The 23,124-nt window shown below is 44.8% G+C and overlaps 1 long non-coding RNA gene across 1 annotated transcript; it reads right to left on the bottom strand.

The window, feature by feature from the left end:
• Positions 1-10,086: 10,086 nt before the first annotated feature.
• LOC144319534 (uncharacterized) lies at positions 10,087-16,008 on the bottom strand. Its single transcript, XR_013385340.1, has 4 exons — positions 15,372-16,008; positions 13,088-13,151; positions 12,837-12,978; positions 10,087-12,740 (listed from the first exon to the last, which is right to left on the bottom strand). It is a non-coding gene; the product is annotated as an uncharacterized LOC144319534 (long non-coding RNA).
• Between the last annotated feature and the right edge of the window lie 7,116 nt (positions 16,009-23,124).

Below are 23,124 nucleotides of genomic sequence, written 5' to 3'. Positions count from 1 at the left end.
TTTGTTATGGCAGCCCGAGAAAGCTAATGGACCATCCAACCAGGAGCAGCTTTCCTGAGAGGGTGGTGGGCAGGGGTCAAAGCATTCATTGGGCACACTGAGAGGGGAACAGTGTCCCCTTGAGGGGACAGTGCTCTTTGGGGCAGTGTCTGTAGGAGTCTAGATTGCTTCAGTCCAATATTGTCTCTCAAAGACTTGAAAGGTTATCCCCAAATGCCAGGCTGACCTCACTCATTCATTGGTAGCTCTTCCTCTTTCTGCCTACATAAGAATGGTAAGATCCCTGTCCATCTAATAACAATGGATAGGGAGCACTTAGATCATTCAGTCGGTTGGGCGACTGACTCTTGAGCTCAGCTCAGGTCACTATCTCAGGACTGTGAGATCAAGCCTCACGTCAGGCTCCACGCTAGGCATGGAGGCTGCTTGAGATTCCTTCTCTCTCTCTCTCCATCTGCCCTCCACTCGCATACTCTCTTTCTAAGATAAATAGATAACCATGGTGAAAACTGGGAACAAAATCAAGATTTTGGGAACAAAATCAAGGAAACAGTCTCAAGATAGGTTGCAATCTAAGTGATTCCATAGCAAAATATAAAATTAAAAGGTGCCCTGAAGAAATACATGGTTTCAATATTACTTAAACTGTTCCAGAGCATTAAGAAGGACAATTTGCCAAATTCTATTTTATAATGACAGACTATCTCTGATGCTAAAATCTAATGAAAATAGCTCCCCAAATAGAAGTCTGCAGAACAATCTCACCTTTGAATAGCAAGGCAAACTTTAAAAATACATTTTTAAGAACTTAGCACTCCATTCAAGAGCTGCATCCCCTGAACGCAAGGCTGGCTCAGTGTCTGGAAAACCATCAAGATAGTGCATACTTTTGGAAGATCAAAATGAGAATCCATATACCTATCTGAATAAATGGTTAATTGTCAAGTATTTTGGAAAGAAAACAAAACTAGATTCCTACCTTACACCTTACACTACAATATTCAATTAGGGGTACCTGGGTGGCTCAGTTGGTTGAGCGTCCAACTCTTGATTTTGGCTGGGGTCACGATCTCAGGGTCCTGGGATGGTGCCCCATGTCTGACTCCATGCTCAGCAAGGAGCATGCTTCTCTCTCTCCCTCTGCACCTCCCCCCACTCACACTCTGTCTCTCTCTCTCTCTCAAATAAATAAATCTTTTTTAAAAAATTCAGATTAAGGGACGCCTGGGTGGCTCAGTAGTTGAGTGTCTGCCTTTGGCTCAGGCAGTGACCCTGGAGTTCCGGGATCAAGTCCCACATCGGGCTCCCTGCGTGGAGCCTGCTTCTCCCTCTGCCTGTGTCTCTGCCTCTCTCTCTGTGTCTCTCATGAATAAATAAAATCTTTAAAAAAATTCAGATTAATAATGATATAAAAATAAATTTATAAAATTATAAAATAAACTGTAAAATCAGAAATTTTATTTACAATATAGAAGTTGGGAAGAAATTTCAAAGCAGAAAACAAAACACAGAACCCATAAAGCAAGAAAAAATATGTGTATGTACATATACACACACATATATATTACAGATAGATACATGTAATATAAAAAAATGTGTTTGCATAAAATTACAAACTTCCATATGAAAACACACACACATTTTTAAAAATTTATTTATTTATTTGAGAGAGACAGAGATAGAGAGGGAGCTGGAGCAGGGGGAGGGGCAGAGAGAATCCTCAAATAGACTCCCTGCTGAGTACGGAGCCTGACTCGTGATCTATTCCAGGACCCTAAGATCATGACCTGAGCCAAAATCAATAGTCAGATGCTTAACCTGCTGAGTCACTCAGGTGTCCCCAAACCAAAGGTTTTTTTAAAAACTATTTTAGGGGCACCTGGTGGCTCAGTTGGTTAAGCATCTGCCTTTGGCTAAGGTCATGATCCCAGGGTCCTGGGATTGAGAGCCCCAAATCGGCTCCCTGCTCAATGGGAAGTCTGCTTCTCCCTCTCCCTCCGACTCTCTCCCTCTGACCCTCACCCCTTCCTCGTGCTCTCAAATGAATAAAATTTAAAAATCTTAAAAATTTTAAAAAAATTAAAGATATATACAAAATAATGAGTAAAATGATACGGTGATGTCTGGGTTTTTCTTCAAGATAATTGGGGACGGGAGGAAAGAGTGAAGACAGAGATGAAGTATGAGTGGATGGTGGCTGAAATCCAGGGTAGGTCTGTGGACTGTCATGACAGTGTTCTCTCCACTTGGTGTATGTTTCAAGTTTTCTCTAATAAAAAGTCTTTAAGATACCAGGAACAAATGGAAGACCAGAGAAAACTGGAAGAATATATTGGCTATGCATGATGGTCAAGGGTTTTGCTACTGTAATTTCAAAGAGGTATTGCAAATACATTTAAAAACAGACACAAATAACCAAATAGAAAAAGAGATAAAGGATGCCAGCCGCACAGGAAATGCAAGTGGCTGATTGACATGTGGAAAGATGCTCAGCCTCTCTTATCTAAAAAGAATACAGGGGTGGCTGGGTGGCTCAAGTCCGTTAAGCATCTGATTCTCAATTTTGGCTCAGGTCATGATCTCAGGATAGTAAGATCGAGCTTCTCTGCAAGCTCCATGCTTGAAATTCTCTCCCTTTCCCTCTACTCTTCACCCCACCCCACCACCCCCACTTGCATTCGTTCTTTCTCTCTACAAAAAAAAAAAGAAAAAAGAAAAAAAAGTCTTAAAATAGAAAAGAAATACAAATTAGCCACCACCTTTTATGTAAAGGTGGGCACAATTTTTTGAGATTGAGAAGAGACTTAAAGCTGATGGTGTGGGCAAGGAGTAGCCCGGAGGCCTCAGGAACCAGACATTAAGCTTTCTGCTCCTCTTCTTCCCTCTCCATCTGCAATGTCAGGATCACATACAAGGAGGTATCTCTCTGTCCATCCACTTATCTGTTCATCTAGGTGCACACTGGAGACTGGGGACACAGCTTCCTGCTCAGGCTCTGGGGTTCTCTCAAACTCCTTGTGCCATAAACTATCTGGTTTCTGGGATCTTCATGAAGTTTCCAGTCTAGTGGTGGAGACAGATGTTAATCACATAATCCCATAAATGGTTGTAACACAGAAAATGCCATAGAGTGGGAAAGAGGTGACCTGGTCCTGGCATCAGAGGAGAGATTTCTCTGAGAGAGTAAGGATTGTGTTAAGAACTGTCAAAATGAGGGATCCCTGGGTGGCGCAGCAGTTTGGCGCCTGCCTTTGGCCCAGGGCGCGATCCTGGAGACCCGGGATCGAATCCCACGTCGGGCTCCCTGCATGGAGCCTGCTTCTCCCTCTGCCTGTGTCTCTGCCTCTCTCTCTCTCTCTCTCTGTGTGTGTGTGTGTGTGACTATCATGAATAAATAAATAAAATCTTTAAAAAAAAGATTAAAAAAAAAAGAACTGTCAAAATGGGAGTTAACCAAGTGTGTGTGTGTGTGTGTGTGTGTGTATGTAAGTATATATAATGTGTGTACATGTGTGCACGTTTCTCTGTGTATTTGTACATGTACGTGTGTGTCTGTGAGGAGGGTTTCAGGAGAGAGATCAGCATGTGTAAAGGTCCTGTGGCAGCAAGTTCTCTGATGGAGACAAAAAAGTCAAAGTGGGTGAAATGAAGAGAGCAAGAAGGTGTGGTGTGTGGTGGGATCCAGACTCAAGGGTTAAACTGGGTGGGATTAGGCAGGGCTAAACAGGTCATGTTCACCATCTTTTTTTTTTTTTTAAGATTTTATTTATTTATTCATGAGAGACACAGAGAGAGAGAGAGAGGCAGAGACACAGGCAGAGGGAGAAGCAGGCTCCATGCAGGGAGCCTGACATGGGATCCTGGGTCTCCAGGATCACGCCCTGGGACGAAGGCAGGTGCTCAACCGCTGAGCTACCCAGGCCCCATGTTTACCATCTTAGTGATGGTAGAGGATTGGGCGGGGCAGGGGTGGGTGTGGCCAGAGGAGAGAGAGCTCTGGTTCACCTGGCTGAGCAGTGGTGGTGGAAAGGAGGGTTATAAATTCACCAAGACCTGGGACAGACTGAACTGCTGGGAGAGGGAGGAGTCAGTGATGATGCTTGGTGACAGGCTGGATGGTGGCTCCATTCCCTAAACAGGGGACAGGACCGGAATCAGACCCAGTTTAGGGGGGCCAAGCTCAACAGGACAACTTGACAGTTAAATGTGCAGTTCCAAAAAAAAAAAAAAATAAATGTGCAGTTCCATGGAGACATCCACTGTCAGCCATGCAGTGGACAGCCAGGGCTGAGAAGGAAGATTCTCAGCCTGAGACTCATCAGGTGTCCAGCCCATCCTTACTAATCATAGATTCTCTACTTGTGAACTTGCCTGCTTGGTATGTTTAATTTGTCACCCCGAAATCAATACTCACAGCATCTTGCAGACATTCCAGGAGTGGTGAAAAATTTAAGCCTCCTGACGTCCATCTTCCAACTATGGTGAAACTCAGTGGTGCTCCGCTGGCACCTTAAGCAAGGTCTCTTTCAAAGTCTGTGTAGTGCCAAAATGTTTGCATTTCTGTGCTTTTTGTTGGTGACTAAGCTGTTTAAGACGGCCCCAAGGACAGTGCCAAAGTATTCCTGAGTGCAAGACTGTGATGCACACTATGGAGAAACCACATGTGTTAGAGAAGCTTCATTCGGGCATGAGATGCAGGCTGTCCATCATGAGCTCACTGTTAATGAACCAAACAATGTATATTCAATATGGTGCCTTTAAGCAGAAATACACATAAAGTGAGGTTTTGTACGGATTGATCAATTGATGAAATGTTACGATTGGAGGCTGGAGGGAAGCCAACCCCATATTTTCCTTGGGAGCAACAGTTCGGTATTTGCTAATTCGGTGTTCGCAGCCACTTTGTAGAACATAACAACCAGGAATAATGGGAACTGGTTGTAACAGATGCCATGAGTGGGACCAGAATATGAAAGAAGACAGCGCCCAGCCTCATGCGGAAGGGAGAGCCTGCAAAGGAGATGTGGATGGCAGCTCTAATGAAACAGGGGGCCACTTCAGCAGCTGAGCAAAAAGAACCTTCCAGCATCTCTCTGGCTAAGAGAACAGGTGAGAAGGGACTGAGATGCCCCTGGCTCTAGTGATGCAGAGGTTGTCATCGGTGACCTCTGTGGAGTTGGGGACAGAAAGAGGGTCTCATAAGAGAGGGGAGATGGGAGGGAGTAAGTTTAAATATATCCTTTGAGGAGTTTGGCTGCAAAAGGAAGAGACAAAGCTGGCATTAGCTAGAAGGGGTGAGGGGCCCTGGGAGGGCTTTGTTTTGTTTCATTGGGGAGGATCTCATGGACAGGAAGAGAAGGTGGTGTGGGGAGGGGAGGGGAGGGGTCTAAGTCTTGGGTGGGGAGTAGGCTCAGACAGCAGAGCAGATAAAGGGGAGGGCAGTCTGTGTGTCTGGAAGAGGAGCACTGGGAACTTCTGGCTGAAGGTTCTAAGACCTTTGTGAAGTGAGAAGTGAAGCCATCGGCTGAGTGGGAGAGGACAGGAATCAGAAGTTTGAGGAGAGAATACCGAGTTTTAAATAGTTATTACAGAGTGTGGGGGAGTGAGGAGACCTCAGGGTTGCCCCCAAAGTGTGGAAAGCCCTTGTAGATGGCCACGGTGAATTTATAGCAAAACCGCCTTGAGTCTGGATGACTCTCCAGTTCCCCCAACGCTGACCCCCTCTCCAGCTGCTCTAGGCCTGACCCAAGCAAACATTGCCTTTGCTCCTGAAACCCCCACTCCCACTCCCACCCCCAACTCCCAAATCAGTTGGCCACTTACCAGCATCACTAAGTGGTACCAATTTAGCAGAGAGTGCACATGTATTGAAATCCAAATTTAAAGAGACGCCAGCTTACGAACTACCAAAATCTCAACCCAGGGAACAGAAAGCAACTGTGAGAAGTGTTGTCAAGGTCCAGGGCCACAGGCAAGTGGCTTTCAAAGTAACTTTGTGGTCAGCTCTTTCTGGTTTGGAAGGATGGCCAGGAAGTTGGCTTTGGCCCCACGGTGCAGGCGGAAGAGACCCAGCACACTGTCGTCTCTGCTGTGGGTGCCATCTGTGCTTGAGAGCAGCTCTCCCCACGTGGCTGGCTCTGTTTCTGAGAATGAGCCAGGGGATGAAGCAGCTCTGATGTGGAGCCCACAGGAGACCCACATATATGAAGCAAACAGACAAAAAAAGGCAGTTCAAAATAGATTCTGTCTACGGCAGAAAATGATTAAGTGCCAGAATGGAAAAGATTGGCCAAAATGAGCTATTTTCAAGCCCGCCCCCTGCCACCCCCTTGAGGGAAGGTGCCTGTGGAGAACCGTGAGCCCAGAAGCGAGAGCCAGCACTGAGGAGGATCAAGAGGCCTTTTCTGGATGTTTCTCTCTTCTGGTTGGGGGGATATTGGGGATTCTGAACTTCTGTCCTGGGTTGGTCTTAGTGCTGGGACCAGGCCCAATGCCCATGTGAAGTCCATCTCCCAGACCTTCATGCCTGAGAGGGTCCAAGAGCAGTGGTCCTAGAACAGGCTGCCTTTCTCCAACAGATCCTAACCCAGAACAGTGATTAACGGGAGAGTTTCAGGATTGGAGTGGGCCACGGGGTGGGGGGTGGGGGTACAAACAAGCTGCCACCTTAGCCGGGAAGCTTGTATATGGGCCGGCCCCTTCTGTGCAGGCCACAGACTCTGTCTCCCAGGACGGACAGAGGACAGACCTGTGGGAATCACTTGGAAGGAAGACTTTCCTAGGAGAATACAGTGACATGCATGTCAGAATGTCCTGAAGCACCGTAGAAGAAAAACTATGGTGGTTTCCAAGAAAATGGCTTTTCAAAAATTAGATAGAACCATAGGCAATGAAGGGAAAAATAGAAATTGGACTGCCTCAAAATTAAAAGTTTTTGTGCACCAAACAGAGTGAAAAAGCAATTCACGGAATGGAGGGAAATATTTGCAAATTATATGTCTGATAAGGGGTTAATATCCAGACTATAAAAAGAACTCCCACAACTCAATAGCAACAAGGGGGTGCCTGGTGGCTCAGTCCATTAAACATCTGCCTTTGTCTCAGGTCATGATCTCAAGGTCTTGGGATTGATCCCCACATCAGGCTTCCTGCTCAGTGGGCAGTCTGCTTCTCCCTCTCCCTCTTTCCCTGCTTGTGCACTCTCTCTCTCTCTCTCTCTCTCTTGCTATCTCTCTCTCTCTCTCAAATAAATAAATAAAATCCTTAAAAAAAATAAAACAAGGACCAAGCCCCAAACAATCTGATTTAAAAAAGGACAAAGGATGTGGAGACGCTTCTCCAAAGAATCCATACAAATGGCCAATAAGACACAAAAAGAGGGATCCCTGGGTGGCGCAGCGGTTTGGCGCCTGCCTTTGGCCCGGGGCACGATCCTGGAGACCCGGGATCGAATCCCACGTCGGGCTCCCAGTGCATGGAGCCTGCTTCTCCCTCTGCCTGTGTCTCTGCCTCTCTCTCTCTCTCTGTGACTATCATAAATAAATAAAAGTTAAAAAAAATTAAAAAAAAAAGACACAAAAAGATGCAATGTCACTAATCATAGGGAAATGCAAATCAAAAACGCAATGAGATACCACTTCCTACCCACCAAGATGGCTATTAAATAAATAATAATAATAAAAAGACCCAAAACACAACAGGAAATGACAGGTGCTGGCGAGGATGTGGAGAAATTAGAAGTCTAGCTCACTGTTGATGGGATTGTGATATGGTGCGGCCACTCTGGAAAACACTATGAAAAATAGAATGACTACAAGATCCAGTAATTTCGCCTCTAAGTATATGCTCAAAAGAGTTGAAAGCAGGGGCTCGAAGGGATATTTGTACACCCTTGTTCACAGCAGCACTATTCACCAAAGCCACAGCATGGAAGCAACTCGAACATCCATCAACCAATGAATGGATAAACAAAATGAGGTCTACTCATACAATGGACACCATGGTGTTCAGCCTGAAAAAGGAAGGGTATTCTGATACTTGCTACAGCATGGATGAACCTCGTGGACATCATGCTAAGCAAAATAGGCCGGTCACAAGAAGACAAATATTGTATTTCTTCACCTTGTTGAGGTACTTAGACTAGTCAGAAAGAATCATAAAGACAAAAAGTAGAATGGTGGTTGCCATGGGCTGGGGAGAGGGAAGAGTGGGGAGTCACGGTGTAATCGGTATGGCGTTAGAGTTACAAGAATCCTGGGGATGGACAGCAGTGGTGGCTGTACCAGTGTGAGTGGAGCTAATGCCACTGGACTGTGGTTTTGTTTTTGTTTTTTTTTAAGATTTTATTTATTCATGAGAGACACAGAGAGAGAGGCAGAGACACAGGCAGAGGGAGAAGCAGGCTCCATGCAGGGAGCCCAATGTGGGACTCGATCCCAAGACTCCAGGATCATGCCCTGGGTGGAAGGCAGGCACTAAACCGGGGAGCCACCCAGGGATCCCCCGGACTGTGCTCTTAAAAGAGTTAAGATGGGCACTTGGGTGTCTCAGTCCCTCCCGTTGAGCAGGGCGCCTGTTTTTCCCTCTGTCCCTCCCCCTACTCTTGCTCTCTCTCGCAAAAATAAACAAAATCTATAAAAAATAAATTTAAAAAATGGTCAAGATGGTAAATTTTATGGTTTTTGTATTTTAATGCAATTTAAAAATAAGAAAAACATTTAAATTTAAAAAAAAGCCAAAAAAAAAAAAAAAAAGCCAAAAAGCTATCAAACTAAAAAAAAAAAAATAAAGTTAAGCACAAGGTTCCCTTCATTAATGTGGAGGAGAGCCGGAAATCTCCGAAGCCAAAGGTCAGTGAGTAGCTTCGGGGGCAGACATCAGTGGGCATCTCCAAGTGTTCAGGAGACAGGGAACAAACCAGGGAATCCCATCCCCTTTTCCTGAGTCAAATATCTCAGTTCCTGTTCGTTTGCTCTAAAACAGAACATGAGCTGCATGATGCAGGATTAATTTCTTCCCCAGACGCTGGCCAGGTGGGCCTTGTCCCTGGTGCTGTCTGCACACAGCAGGAACAGGTTAGCACATTTCTCTGTCTCTGCACTCTCTTCTGCTGCCCGCTTGGCAGCTTGGCTCACCCTGTATCCTAGGGTGCAGCCCAGTATTGTCTTTGCCCTTGGCTCCAGGCTTGAGAAGTTTAAACTTTCTGCTTAAATCATAGGAAATTCAATCTGGCCAAGCACCTTCCCTAGATCTAGCCATTTATCTTGTTTTGTTTGCATATATCATATGCATTTTTCTCAAGATAAAAACAGCAAGAGGTGCTTATTTGGAGAGTCCATGTGACACTGGCCCCTGGGGTCTGTACTGTAGGGACTCAGCTTAGGGTGTAGACATGGGGCAAATCCTATAGGAGGCAGCACCCCGCTTCCTGGACACTACTGGGACCCCAGCCAGGAGAATCCAGAAGCACCTCTGGCGGGCCCTGTCCTGGTGGGCTCACGAACCTCTTTCAGACCAGACCCTGGGGACCAGCAGATAGGAAGGGGCGCCCATAGACACAGTACGCATAGGTGCAACTGCTTCTCTTCTCGCCTCTGCACCACGTGCCCAGCAGGCACTCAACAAATCCTCCTTGAAAGGTCACTAAGCTCCCAGATCTGTCTTTAGGACCAGCAAATTGGCTCCTGTGACAGTGTGGCTGACAGTGAAGAGATTCCAGTCTGTGACTGAGTTTAACTACTGGCCCCATGACCTTGTATCCTCCTCTGTAAGATGGGGATATTCATGGAATATTCCTTCCCAGGGTCTGTTGTGATGTTTATGCGGTTTAATTTACATACAAAGCACTTAAAATGCTGCCTGGTGCAGGGTAATTTCTATAGGATGCGATTATGGTTACATCTTAATAAATGGAGACAGACTTCACCTCAAAGTAAACCAATACATAAGATAATTCCAAGGAGATAATGCCTATGAAGAAAAACAAAGAGAAGGAAGACCTTAATTTGAGAACACAATGACATGCAGATCAGGACGTTTCCAAGCACTGCAGGAGAAAAACCATGGTGATTTCCAATTGAGGGGCTTTTTAAAAATTAAAATTTAATTACCCAAGTAATACACATAATGCCTTCTCCATATAAAAATTTGAAACATTACACATAAGGCTTCTCTGAAGCAGTTCCAGAGAGGGGGTGGGACACACCCAAGACCCCCACCGTTCATCCCAGGTACCTATTTTTATCCATTCCTGCCTACATCATTCTGCTTCCCTGGGAAAGGTGTTAGTTGACGGTAGAAGAGAAAGCTCTCCCTGGCCAAACACAAAGGGATTTGTAAGTTCTCTGACCTGTTAATTAGATAGGTTCTTTTGAGTTCCTCAAAAAGACCACATTGAGACCTTTCCCCTAGGGGGGGACCCCTGCCATTCCCTGACAGAAGCCCCTTCCCAGCATGGCTATTTCTGGCTTCCTTTGAAAAGAGTCATAATGACAAGGCAAAAAAGGCTTTTCCTTACCATCCTCCGTGACTGCAAACCTAACACCTACTTCCAAAGCATTAGCTCAGTGTGGTGGCAGCAAGGTCCAGGGATCCACTTTCCTTGATTAAACAGAGAATGCATTTGCCAACCAAAAGTTACGGATTCCAAACTTGAAGTTGGGCTGGATTCAGAGTCTGTGGGGCCCCCAGTGCAAGCCAGCCTCTGGGATGGTGACTAAGAGTGCATTTCCTGTCCCCAGACCCTGTGTGTGGATGGGTCAGCACAGAGACAGACCCAGAACAAGGGACATCTTTCTTCTCCTTCCTGTGCCCATTTCTGAGGACATCTCCCTCATCACCAGATCCCAAACTCTCAGGTTTGGCTTTGGTTTCAAGTGTTAGCAGAGGAAGAGTGGGTTCTCCAGGGCAGAGACTCTCTCTTGCATGTTGCTTCCTAGCCCAGCCATGGTAATGAGAGATATTGTCTCCCCAAAAGACATCAGTGCTGTTCTATCCAGCTGCAGAAGTGACAGGTTCTGCTCTCTTCCCCAAATGGGGAGAGTCCTGGGGTGTCAGAGCAGATCATTCAGTCCAACCCTCTTGCTTTCTCATGAGGAAATTAAGGCTCAGAGGGGGATGGGTTTATCCTGGGCTATTACTGGGCTTCTAGAGTGCTGGCTCCTGCTCCCAGCATGGATAAAATGGCTCTTCCTGTAGCATCTGGGATGTAAGGGAGCAGAATACCTCAAGAATCCGCACAGGGTCATGGTTAAGGGCACAGGTCCTGAGCTCAGACTGCCCAGGTTCCATTTATGTTTGGCCACTTACCAACTATAGGACATCAAATAGTCATTTAATTCCCATTTAATAGCCATTTAGCTTCAGGGAGTTCATTTATAAAATGAGGATTAAAAATAGAAGATATTTCATACAATAGATGCCCAGTATCTGACATGCGGTCAAGCACTCAATAAATTCTACATATTATTGTTATTAATTTTGACATCTTTCATTGAGGCCTCTTTGTGTATCACAGAAAGTTTGTAATCAGGGGAAAGAAATAAGGGCATTCCTTTGCTATGTATGGCCAGGTCTGCAAATCTGAAGTATTGCTTTGGGTTGCCACTAACACCCAGCCATGCCTAAAGATAGCATATAAATTTAAAGAATCTATTTGTGATAACCATTTCTAGCCATACTTTGAATCCTCTAGAAGAGGCTTTTTGATTTCCTTAATTAAAATATGCCAAATACATCCTATAAAACCCAATTTCTGGGGCACCTGACTGGCTCAGTCGGTAGAGCAAGTGACTCTTGATCACAGGGTCATGAATTCAAGCCCCACATGTGGCACAGAGTTTACTTAAAATAAAAAAGAAGACTACAACCCTCAAATCCCTTCACACCCATTAGGATAGTTATAACTTAAAAAAAATAACAAGTGTTGGTAAGGATATGGAAATAGGACTCCAGTTCATTGTTGGTGGGAACATGAAATGATGCAGTCACTGTGGAAAACAGTATGGCGGCTCCTCAAAAAGCTGAACATAGATTTTCCCTATGACCCTGTAACTCCACTTGTAGGTATAAGACCAAAGAATTGAAAATTGATACTCAAACACTTGTACACAAATGCTCAGAGCAGCATTATTCACAACAGCTCAAAGGTAGAAACAACTTAAACGCCCACTGTTAGGCAAATGAATAACAAAATGTGGCATATACATACCATGGAATATTACGCAGTCATGGTAAGGAATGAAGTACAGACACATGCTGTAATGGCTGAAACATCACAATATCACACTTGGTGAAATAAACCAGACACAAAAGGACAAATATTGTATAATCCCATTTACATGAAATATTCACAGTAGGAAAATCCATAGAGAGAGGAAGTTGGTTGGTGGTTGACAGGAAAGAGAGGAGAGGGGTTACAGGGACCAATGGTTTACCAGTGTGGGATTTCCACTGGAAGTGATGAACATGTTTTGGAGCTAGACGATCATACAGTGGTTGTACAATATCACGAACATGCTTGATGCCACTGGATTGTTCACTTTAAAATGGTTCATGTTAGGTGCTCCTGGGTAGCTCAGTCGGTCAAATGTCTGACTCTTGGTCTCAGCTCAGATCCTGACCTCAGGGTCACAAGATTGAGCTGGAAGTCTGGCTCCATGCTCAGCACAGAGTCCACTTGAGCTTCTTTCTTTCTCCCTCTCCTTCTCCCTCTACTCCTGCTCACTGCTCATGCTTTCTTTCTGAAATAAATAAGCAAGATAAATAAATAAATAAATAAATAAATAAATAAATAAATAAATAGTAAATAAATAACTAAATAGTTCATGTTGGGACACCTGAGTGGCTCAGCAGTTAAGCGTCTGCCTTCAGCTCAGGGTGTGATCCTGGAGTCCCGGGATCGAGTCCCGCATCAGGCTCCCTGCATGGAGCCTGCTTCTCTTCCCTCTGCCTATGTCTCTGCCTCTCTCTCTGTGTCTCCTATGAATAAATAAATAAAATCTTAAAAAAAAAGGAGATTCATGTTATGTTAAGTCAATTTCACCTCCCTAAATGTACACACGTATGTACGTGCACACCCATAACGTACCTATAAGGAACTGTGATGGAGGTGGTGGCTCAGGATCCAAGGCATGGATTTAGGTTGGGTCACACTGTGAATTAAAAACAAAAGATGAAATAACCTTTAAGGGCTTCTGTGTCTCTCAGAACGTGGCAGCTTCAACCACAAAGACTTCTCCTCTCACATGGGCTTATCCAGAAAGAACCTTGATGTTGTCAGGAGAGCATTTATGAGCATAGACCAGGACCAGCATGCCCTTATTGAAGAAGAGCCGAGGTGCGAATTCTCCAATACGGGAATTGTGGGGGTGGTGGGAGGTGAAAGGATGAACTGACAGTTAAAGGTCCCTGGAGCTGTGGCTCCTGCAGGGATTGGGGACAGCTCCCTGTGTCAGGTGACCTGTCATTCCAAGCCTCCCTCAGCACCTCCGGGCCTGTCTCCTGGCCCCCAAACTGCGCCCTGTTCCTATAGGCTGTTCCTGCAGAGCTTTTTCCACTCTGCCTGGGGCTCAGCCGAGAAGGAGACAAAGAGCTTCTCAAGGAGATTGACTCAGATGGATATAGCAGAGTGGGAGTAGGCAGCGAGCAGGTCCCGACCTCCTCCTCCTGGAGCCCATAAACCCCACCGTACCTGCCCTCGGGTGCCTCTCACACACTCCTGTCCTCCTTTTCAAGCCCTCCTGGCTCCCCACAGTGGCATGCAATGATCCCTGCCAAACCCAGCCCCTCCTTTATTGTTATCATTATTTCTCATTATAGAAGCCTCGGTCTGATTTATATTTTAAGATCTTTAATTTCTCCAGAAATAAGTCTGCCTAAGCAAGGCTGTGATTCTCAACTAGAGGCGACATTGTCCATCTGGAGACATTTGTACTTGTCACAACTATGGGGGGCGGTGCTATGGGCATCTATTGGGCACAAGCCAGGGACCCTATTAACCATCCTATAATGTGCAGGACAGCTCCCTTACAATAAAGAATGATCCTGCCCCAAATGTCAGCGGTGCTGAAGTGCAGAAGCCCTGCACTGGGCCAGTGGCCCTTGTGTGTGTTGGAAGTGAAGATGTAGGCCTGGGGTTCTGCAACCATGAATAACCTTCCAACTATTTTAAAGGAGAAGTCTTGGCTGGGACCCCTGAGAATATACTCCCAGACTCCGAAGTCTCTGCAGATCTCTATTCGAGAAGCAATGACTTGACAAACTCTTAAGTGACAAAAATCTATCAATTGCAAAGTATCATTAGAATAAAAGTTGAATGTTGAAACTGCTAAAATAATAGTTTAAAATATTGGAGAGGGAAAATAATAATAATCAAATGTTGGAGAGGGGCCCCAGAGAAGTTTCTGGGGTTATGGAAGTACTCTATATCTTGATCTGAGTAGTATATACACGAAAACATATTCCTCAAGATTTATGCACCTCAATTAAAAACCAACAGCTGAGGAAATTATAGTAGCAGAATGGGATGTGAACTGAATAAGCTTTATCTAATAAACATGATGGAGAATTCTTGAGATCTCCAGGACACTCTGAAATTCCAAGGATTTCTACTGCTTGGAAAAGTGGCCCTGGGCTCCACACCCTGCTCCTCCCCAGGCCCTTCAGGATTCTGTGTGTTCATCTGTAGATGGCGTGAATGAATGATGCCTACCTTGCTGAATCACCATGAGGACTGAATTGTGATGGGGATGTGGGAGGCAGCAGATCATTATTTAGGGACTGGGATCATGAACAGGGACCGGGATCTGGCTGCCAGAGTGGATCCCAGTTACTCCACTTGCCAGCTGCATGACCTGTGCTCACAACTCTCTGAGCTTTGCTCCCCACCCTGGTGAAGCAGTCAGCAGTACTCCCTGCCTCATGGGGAATGAATAATTTGACAATCAATCTAATCAATTAACAATGTTGAGTGCTTTTTTGCAGTGCCTTCTCAGAGAATGCTGGCGGCTAAGACTGCCATGAGCCACCATCCACTGGCATTCATGGCTCCTCTTGACCTCGGAGAGACGTGCATCTACCCTTCAAGCCAGCAGCTTCTACCTTCTGTATGGAGCACAGAGGCAACCATCTGGACTAACAGGTGAAGGATGGACAGAGAAAACATGAATTGGACGAGGGCAGGGAAACGCTAACAGGGTAATGCTCCAGATGCAGATATGTGGACATATAGCCACATATCACAAATGTAGGAGCAAAAAACCAAGTATAGAACTTGAGGTCTGAAACCTTGGATTCCTATCCTCATTCTGCCTTTTACAACTGTGATAACTTCACACAGTCCATGCTGTGTCTCTAAGCCGGACTCAATGTACCTGTCTGTAAGATGGGCATCACGGCAGTGCTTCTCTCAAAAGGTTGTTTTGAGGATTCCACTTTGTAACGTACATCACGTTTTTATCAGAAAGATTCTGTGTGCAGCTCGGGATGATATCCAGAGCTGTGAGCCCGACACTCTGAAGGATGAAGTTTCTGAGGCTCCTTTTCCTCCAGCGACCAGAACATCGGTTCATCACCCCAGACTGGAGCTAGCCATACACCTGTGGAGACACATGACTGCATCCTGGCTGGGAGGAACTGTCACTTTTCTCCTAGTCTGTGGCCCCACAACCTGGAGAAGATTATACTTATGTTTCTGCAGTACTTTCTCTCTCTCTTTCTCTCTAACGTTATGTCCTCATGTGATAGAATTTGGGGGTTTGGGCACCAAATGAGACACCAAAAGGGTAGATAGGCACCGCATAGGGGGTCCTCCGCAACCCCACTCCCCACCTGCCTGTTGTACCCTGGAGGCTGGCAAATATGCTTGTCTTAGTGGGATTTTCAGGGGCGGTAAAATTCTCCCCAGGGGCGAATGCTCAGGTGGCACTTCTAAGCCTGTAATCTGGGGGCCCAAATATGACATCAAATTATGTAAAACACCAACAGCCATTTCCTCCCCTACCTCCCTGCCACCTGTTCCTCCCCCACCCCCGGCTCCCAGAGCTCTGGCTATGGCAGGGACACAACACTGCATCCACGTTGGAGATGGCTCAGGGCTCAAAGACAAACAGCCCAGATCTCAGCCTCATCCACGTGGCCTCACGCTAAGAGGAGCGCCTTCTGAACTGAACCCCATCCTTGCCATTCTGAGCTCCGTGATTTTGACACTCCAGGCAGACACACTCCAGAGTCCCTTGTCTTTGCCTGGGAACCCCTCAGAAGGGCTCGGCTTAGAAGAAACCCTCTTACAGAGGCAGGAAAGTGCCACAGGCCTAGGGAGCTGGCAGCTGTGGCTCCTGGTCCGCATCAGAGGGAAAGCACAGAGGCCCGCTGCTGCTTTCTCCTGGGCACATTAGTCACCAGATCTCCTCGTGGGTCTTGCTTGGCTTCACAGTAATGACTTCCTCCCAGAGGTATCTTTAAGCACAGCTCTTCTCTTGCCAGGATTCTAAACTCTGCTCAAGGCTTAGCCAGCTTCTGACCTGAGGACAACCTCAACATTGTTCCGCACCCCTCATGCTTCTGGGCACAGTGGTCACTCCTTTCTGTTGCTACTGTGCATCGTGATTCAATCAAACAGCTCTGTGCTGCTAGCTACACCATCAGGGCCTGTTGCCAGGTCAGCATTTGTGGTGACACAGCCACGGTCCCAACGGGGAGAGAGCAAGGCGAGTGCAGCAAGTCACAAAGTGGCATCTCAGCTAGGAGGCAAAAAAATAAAGCAAAAGGCAGCCTACAAAAATGCATGTCTTTTTTTTTTTTTTTTTTTTTTCCTGTACTGATGCTCATGGCTGCCCAGCTTCCAGTGACTGGGTGTCTTTGTCCTTGGGATCCAGGGGAGATTTTAATCTACCTGGATTGAAACACTGAGTCAAAGCAGCAGCAGAAAGCATCAGGGAACTGCCATTAATGCTAGCAACAGGGAATTTCACTACACAATGAGATAGGTAAAAAGCGAAGCTACCCTGGATGAACCTTGAAAACATTATGCTAAGTGAAATAAGTCAGACACAGAAGTATAAAGACCACGTGATCCTACTTGTATGAGGTGCCTGGAGTGGTCCAATCCATAAAGGCAAGGTAGAAAAGAAGGTCCAAGGGCCTGTGATGAGAAAGTTCTGGAGATGGATGTGAGGATGACTGTACCACAGCGTGGCTGTACTCCCGTGAATGCCACAGAACTGGATGCTTAAAATGGGGGGCACCTGCGTGGCTCAGTGGTTGAGCACCTGCCTTTGGCTCAGGTTGTGATCCCGGGTCCTGGAATTGAGTCCCACATCAGGTTCCCCAAACAGAGCCTGCTCCTCCCTCTTCCTGTGTCTCTGCCTCTCTCTCTGTTTCTTGTGAATAAATAAATAAAATATTTTCAAAAAAACTGGTTAGAACAGTAAACTTTATGTTTATATATATTTTGCCACAATCACAAAATGATGAAGACAAAAATGAAGTCACACATGAGGAGGGGAATGCAGGAGAGCCATGATCCTGACACCACTTAGCAGCAAATAAGGGGGAATTTCACATCATGAGAAGTTTGGCTAAGTGGGGTAACTGCCCCATGGGCCCCATAGCAAAAAGGGATGCCAGAGGGCACCTGCCACTCTGTTCCAGCCAATGTAGCCAGGAACAGTGCCATCAGATTGCTTGGTTTTTGAAAAAACTAGAAATCCTGATTTTTTTTAAAAAAAAATCTTATATTTTTAAATTAATTTACTTTTTAAAGATTTATTTATTTAAGAGAGGGAGAGAGAGAGAGAGAGCGAGGGGAGGAGTAGAGGTAGAGGATAGGGAAAGGGACAAGCAGTCCCTGTGCTGAGCGTGGAGCCCAACATGGGGCTTGACCCCAGGACTCTGAGATGATGACCTGAGCCGAAATCAAGAGTCAGATGCTTAACTGACCTAGCCACCAGGCACCCCAGAAATCCTGACTCTTAGGTGAAGTCAGGTAGGAGTGATTTCAAAAGGTGTTAAAAATGCTTTGCAATCTAACACGGTGCAGGTCATTAAATAAAACCCATTTGTCAGCTTGAGAAAATGTCCATTGAGTCTCCACTCATGGACATGAGCTTGAATTGAAGTTACGAAGTTATGATTTCACTTTCACTTCTCATAGTATTTTGTCTGCACTGTTCGAAAATAGAACTAGGTTGTCTACTGTTGCAGTTGCTCTTGCAGCGTGTATGGGGAGAAACAGCACTTTTCGCCCATGTTTTGGGACCTCACCTGCTGTCACCTCTGTCTCTATGGGGACTTGTCTGTTGTGTATGTGCAGGTGTAAGGATGAGCGGGTCCCACCTAGACCTGACTCAGCCTGAGCTCCTGGCTCATCCCAGCACACCATGCTAAGGCCTTTGTCCTACCGCTGAAAGCTGGAATGCATGCATGTGTTGATGCATGCATGCATGCGTGAATGAAGAGGGTAAAAGTCCTTTTTCTGCCCACGTGGTGGTCATTCACCTGGGCTCCTAAGTAGCCTCATTCACCTTCTGGCCCTCTCTCCTCCCTCTGTCCATGCCTACAACCAGCTCCTCCCTGCAAACCCCTTCCCTCTTTGCTCCCTCACCCCACATTCTCTTCTCCCTCCTCTGGCTCCTTAGCTCCCCTGCATAGAACTCCTTCATCCTCCAAAAGCTTTACCCTAAATCGAATGGCCTCATGCATCTCGGGTCTTGCCAACTGAGGCTGCAAAATAGGAGCATGCCTGATTTTTCCTGCAGAAGCATCAGACACACGACAGCCATCTCATCCACAGAAGAGGAAAGACTTGAAGATTGAAACCAATGAATCAGCAATGGTGAAAAATAGTAGTTGGTAATGAAACACCAGCAAAAAAAAAAAAAAAAAAAATTTAAATTAAAAAGCAAACAAGTTGGAAAATACTTGCCACAAGCATGACCTGCAAAATCCAAATAACCTTAATATAACAGGGTATCACACAAATCAAGATGAAAGATACTCAGACATCATGAGAGAAAATTATAAAAATGTATACATGAGTAATGAATAAGCATAAGAGACATATAATCACACACACAGAGAACAATGAATAAAAACAGTAAGATACCATACTTTGTAAATTTAACAAAAGAAACAATATCTGATAAAGTTCTAAGGAGGAAAAAAATCTCACATATAGCTGCTGGAGTATAAATAAGTATACACTTTCTAAAAACCTACTTGGCAAATGGGGTAAAACTCTTAAATTATAAAATATATATATATATTTTTGTCTGTGAGCATGCATGTGTATACAGAAAAACATGGAAAAGGAATAGGCAAACATTTAGAGTGGGTTTTCTTTGTTTTGTTTTGTTTTTTTTAAGATTTTATTTGTTTATTTGAGAGAGAAAGATAGCACGAGTTAGGAGGAGAGGGAAAAGCAGGCTCCCTGTGAGGGAGCCTAATGCGGGGGGCTTGGTCCCAGGACCCCAGAACCATGACTCAAGCCGAAGGCAGATGCTTAACCAACTGAGCCACCCAGGTGCCCCTATAGTGAGTTTTCTCTGTTGTTAATGTTGTTTGCAACGAGATCTTTTAAGACACCTATTCCCTTAGCAATTTTCCAATATACATCATTATTATTTTTTAAAGATTTTAGTTATTTATGCACGAGGGACACACACAGAGAGAGAGGCAGAGACATAGGCAGAGGGAGAAGCAGGTTCCCTGTAGAGAGCCCTATGAGGGACTCAAGCCCAGGACCCCAGTATCATGCCCTGAGCCAAAGACAGATGCTCAACTACTGAGCCACCAGGTGCCTCACAATACATTATTATTAACTATAGCCACTAAGCTATAGTTCTATCCCCGTGACTTACTGATTTCATAACTGGGAGTTTATTATAAACTTTATGAACTATAAAAGTGACTTTATAACTGAAAGTTTGTTATAAAACTTTACAACTGGAAGTTTGTCACTCATTTCACTGGCTTCCCAACCTCCTGCCTCTGGAAACCACCAGCCTGTGCTCTGTATCTATGAGCTTGTTTTTTGTCTTTGTTTCTTAAATCACACATATAACTGAGATCATACAGTATTTGTCTTTCTCTATCTGACTTATTTCACTAAGCATAATGCCCTCAAGATCTGTCCATGTTGTCACAAATGGCAAGATCTCATTCTTTCTTAAAGGCAGAATAACATCCCATTGTGCAGGCTCCCTGCGGGGAGCCCAGGACTTGATCCCAGGACCTCAGGATCATGACCTGAGCCTAAGGCAGACACTCAACCACTGAGCCACCCAGGCATCATACCACATCTTGTTTATCCATTCATTTGCTAATGGACATTTAGGTTGTTTCCATGTCTTGGCTATTGTGAGTGATGCTGTGATGAGGATGAGGGTGCAGATATCTTTTCGAATTAGTGTTTTCAGTTTCTTTGGCCAAATCCCCAGAATTATCTGGATCATAGGTCATCCTATTTTTTATTTTTTGAGAAACCTTCATACTGCTTTCTATAGTGGCTGCAATGTACAGTCCCACCAACAGCACATGAGGTTTCCCTCTTCTCCACATCCTCACCAACACTCGTTCTTTCTTGTCTCTTTGATGATAGCCATCCTGACAGGTGTGAGGTGACCTCTCATTGTGTTTTGATTAGTATTTCTGATGACGAGTGATATTGAGGATCTTTTCATGTACCTGTTGGTCACCTGGATTGTCTTCCCTGGGAAAATGTCTGTTTAGATACTCTGCCTATTTTTAATTGGATTATTTAATTTTTTTTTTACTGTTAAGTTGTGTGAATTCTTTATATATTTTGGATATTAACCTCTTGTCAGATTTACAAATATATTCTTACATTCTACAGGTTGCCTTTTCATTTTGTTGATGGTTTCCTTTGCTGTACAAAAGCTTTTTAGTTTAAGCCTAATTGTTAATTTTTGCCTTTGTTGCCTTTGCCTTTTGTGTTAAATCCAAAAAATCATCAGCACAACTGATTTCCAAGAGCTCACCACCTATGTTTTATTCTAGGAATATTCTAGGAATATTATCATTTCAGGTATTTACATTCAAGTCTTTAATTATTCTAAGTTAATTATTGTGTGTGATATAAGATAATGGTCCAGCTTCATTCTTCTACATGTAGCTGTTCGGTTTTCCCAACATCATTTATTGAAGAGACTGTCCTTTCCCCACTGTATATTCTTGGGTCCCTTGTCATAAATTAATTGGCTATATATGTGTGTCTTTATTTCTGGGCTCTCTATTCTGTTCCATTGATCTATGTGTCTGTTTATATGCCAATATCATACTGTTTTGATAACTATAGCTTTGCAATATAGTTTGATATCAGAGAGGGTGATGCCTCCAGCTTTATTCTTCTTTCTCAAGATTGCTTTGGCTATTTGGGGTCTTTTGTGATTTCATACAGATTTTAGGGTTGTTTGTTCTATGTCTGTAAAAGACACCATTGGAATTTTGATTGTAATGAATCTGTAGATCGCTTGGGTAGTGTGGAATTTTGAAGACTTTATTTATGAGAGAGAGAGAGAGCACAAGTGAGCAGGAGGAGGAACAGAAGGGAAGGCAGAGGGAGAGAGAAAGAATCCCAAGCACACTCCATGCTGAGCATGGAGCCCAATGCAGGGCTCAATCCCAGGACCCTAAGATCATGACCTGAGCCAAAACCAAGAGTTGGAGGCTTGACTAAGCCTCCCAGGCACCCCGGTTAGTGTAGATACTTTAACAATATAAATTCTTCCAATCCATGAGCATCTTTCCATTCATTTGTGTCTTCTTTAATTTCTTTCATCAATGTCTTACAGTTTTCATTGTACAGGTCTTTCATCTCTTTGAGTTTATTCCTAAGTGTTTTATTCTTTTTGATGCAATTGCAAATAGTGGTTTTATCTAGTTGAAAGAATTGTGATAATTATTTTTCTTTTTGTGCTTTCCTATAATTGCCCCCACCATGTACCTACATTTCCTCAGTAACTAGAAAAAGATATATTTTTAAAGGACAGTAAAAGAAAGGAAGGATTAGACAAACGTAGGCATACATAGAGAAACCTTCATTTGCACACCCAAACTAGGGCCAGGTGGGAAGAAGGAGGGTTGAGGATGAAGCATCCTAAACAATATTCCCCCAAACACAGTGACCATAGTTAGAGCTAGTTCTGTGACTTTGGGCAAGTTATTTAATCCCTCAGAGACTTGGTTTCTCTATCTGTAAAATGAGTGACTAATACCAGTACTTATAAGCTTGTGGTGAGAATCTGAAGCTGTGCTGCCCAATATGTTAACCACTGGCCCCACATGTCTGTCTAAAGGTAAAGGTAATAAAATTAAACTCGGTCCTTTAGTTGCACCAGGTTAATTTTTTTTAAGATTTTATTTATTCATTCATGAGACAGACAGAGACAGGCAGAGACACAGGCAGAGGGAAAAGCAGGCTCCCTGCGGGGAGCCCAATGTGGGACTCAATCTCAGGACCCCTGACCCTGGCTGGGACCCAGAACCTTGAGCCAAAGGCAGATGCTCAACCACTGAGCCACCCAGGTGCCCGGCACTGGGCACATTTCAAGAGCTCAATAGCCATGTGTGGCTGGTGACTACTGTACTGGCCAGCGAAGATACAGGACACATCCATCGTGGCAGAGGTTCTATGGGACAGAACCGGCCTGAGGCATGTACAGTGCCCAGCTCAAGGCATGTACAGTGCCCATGGCCTAGGACCCAAGAGGGCCATCTGTGATTATGATTAGGATTCTTTGTGAACTCTCACAGCTAGGCCCCTGCAGGGTGGAGGAGGGAAATGACAAGAGAGCCTCTTGCTGAAAACTTTGAAAAAAGAATAGGAATAACAGCATTGGAGTTTTTGCAGGTGAGATCCAAGATCAGGAGTGCAGCTCCCCTCTGGAACTGACACTGCTCAGATCCTGGCCTCACATCCACAGAGGCCTTGGGGACAAACTTTGCGTGCTTCCCCCTTCCCTGGAGACACAGGCCACTTGCCGCTTGGAGGCTACACCAGAAGATAGAGTGGGCGGGAACGCTGTGGTTTGCTTCACCTCTCAGGAGAGGCAAGTGGTATCACTTTCTTCCGATTGGATATCTAATTTCTGAATCATGGAAAATGTT

This window comes from Canis aureus, chromosome 8 (genome assembly GCF_053574225.1).
Source record: "Canis aureus isolate CA01 chromosome 8, VMU_Caureus_v.1.0, whole genome shotgun sequence".
Classification (NCBI taxonomy): Eukaryota; Metazoa; Chordata; class Mammalia; order Carnivora; family Canidae; genus Canis; species Canis aureus.
The sequence above is the reverse complement of the archived record's forward strand: the minus strand, read 5'-3'. Positions and strand labels throughout refer to the sequence as shown.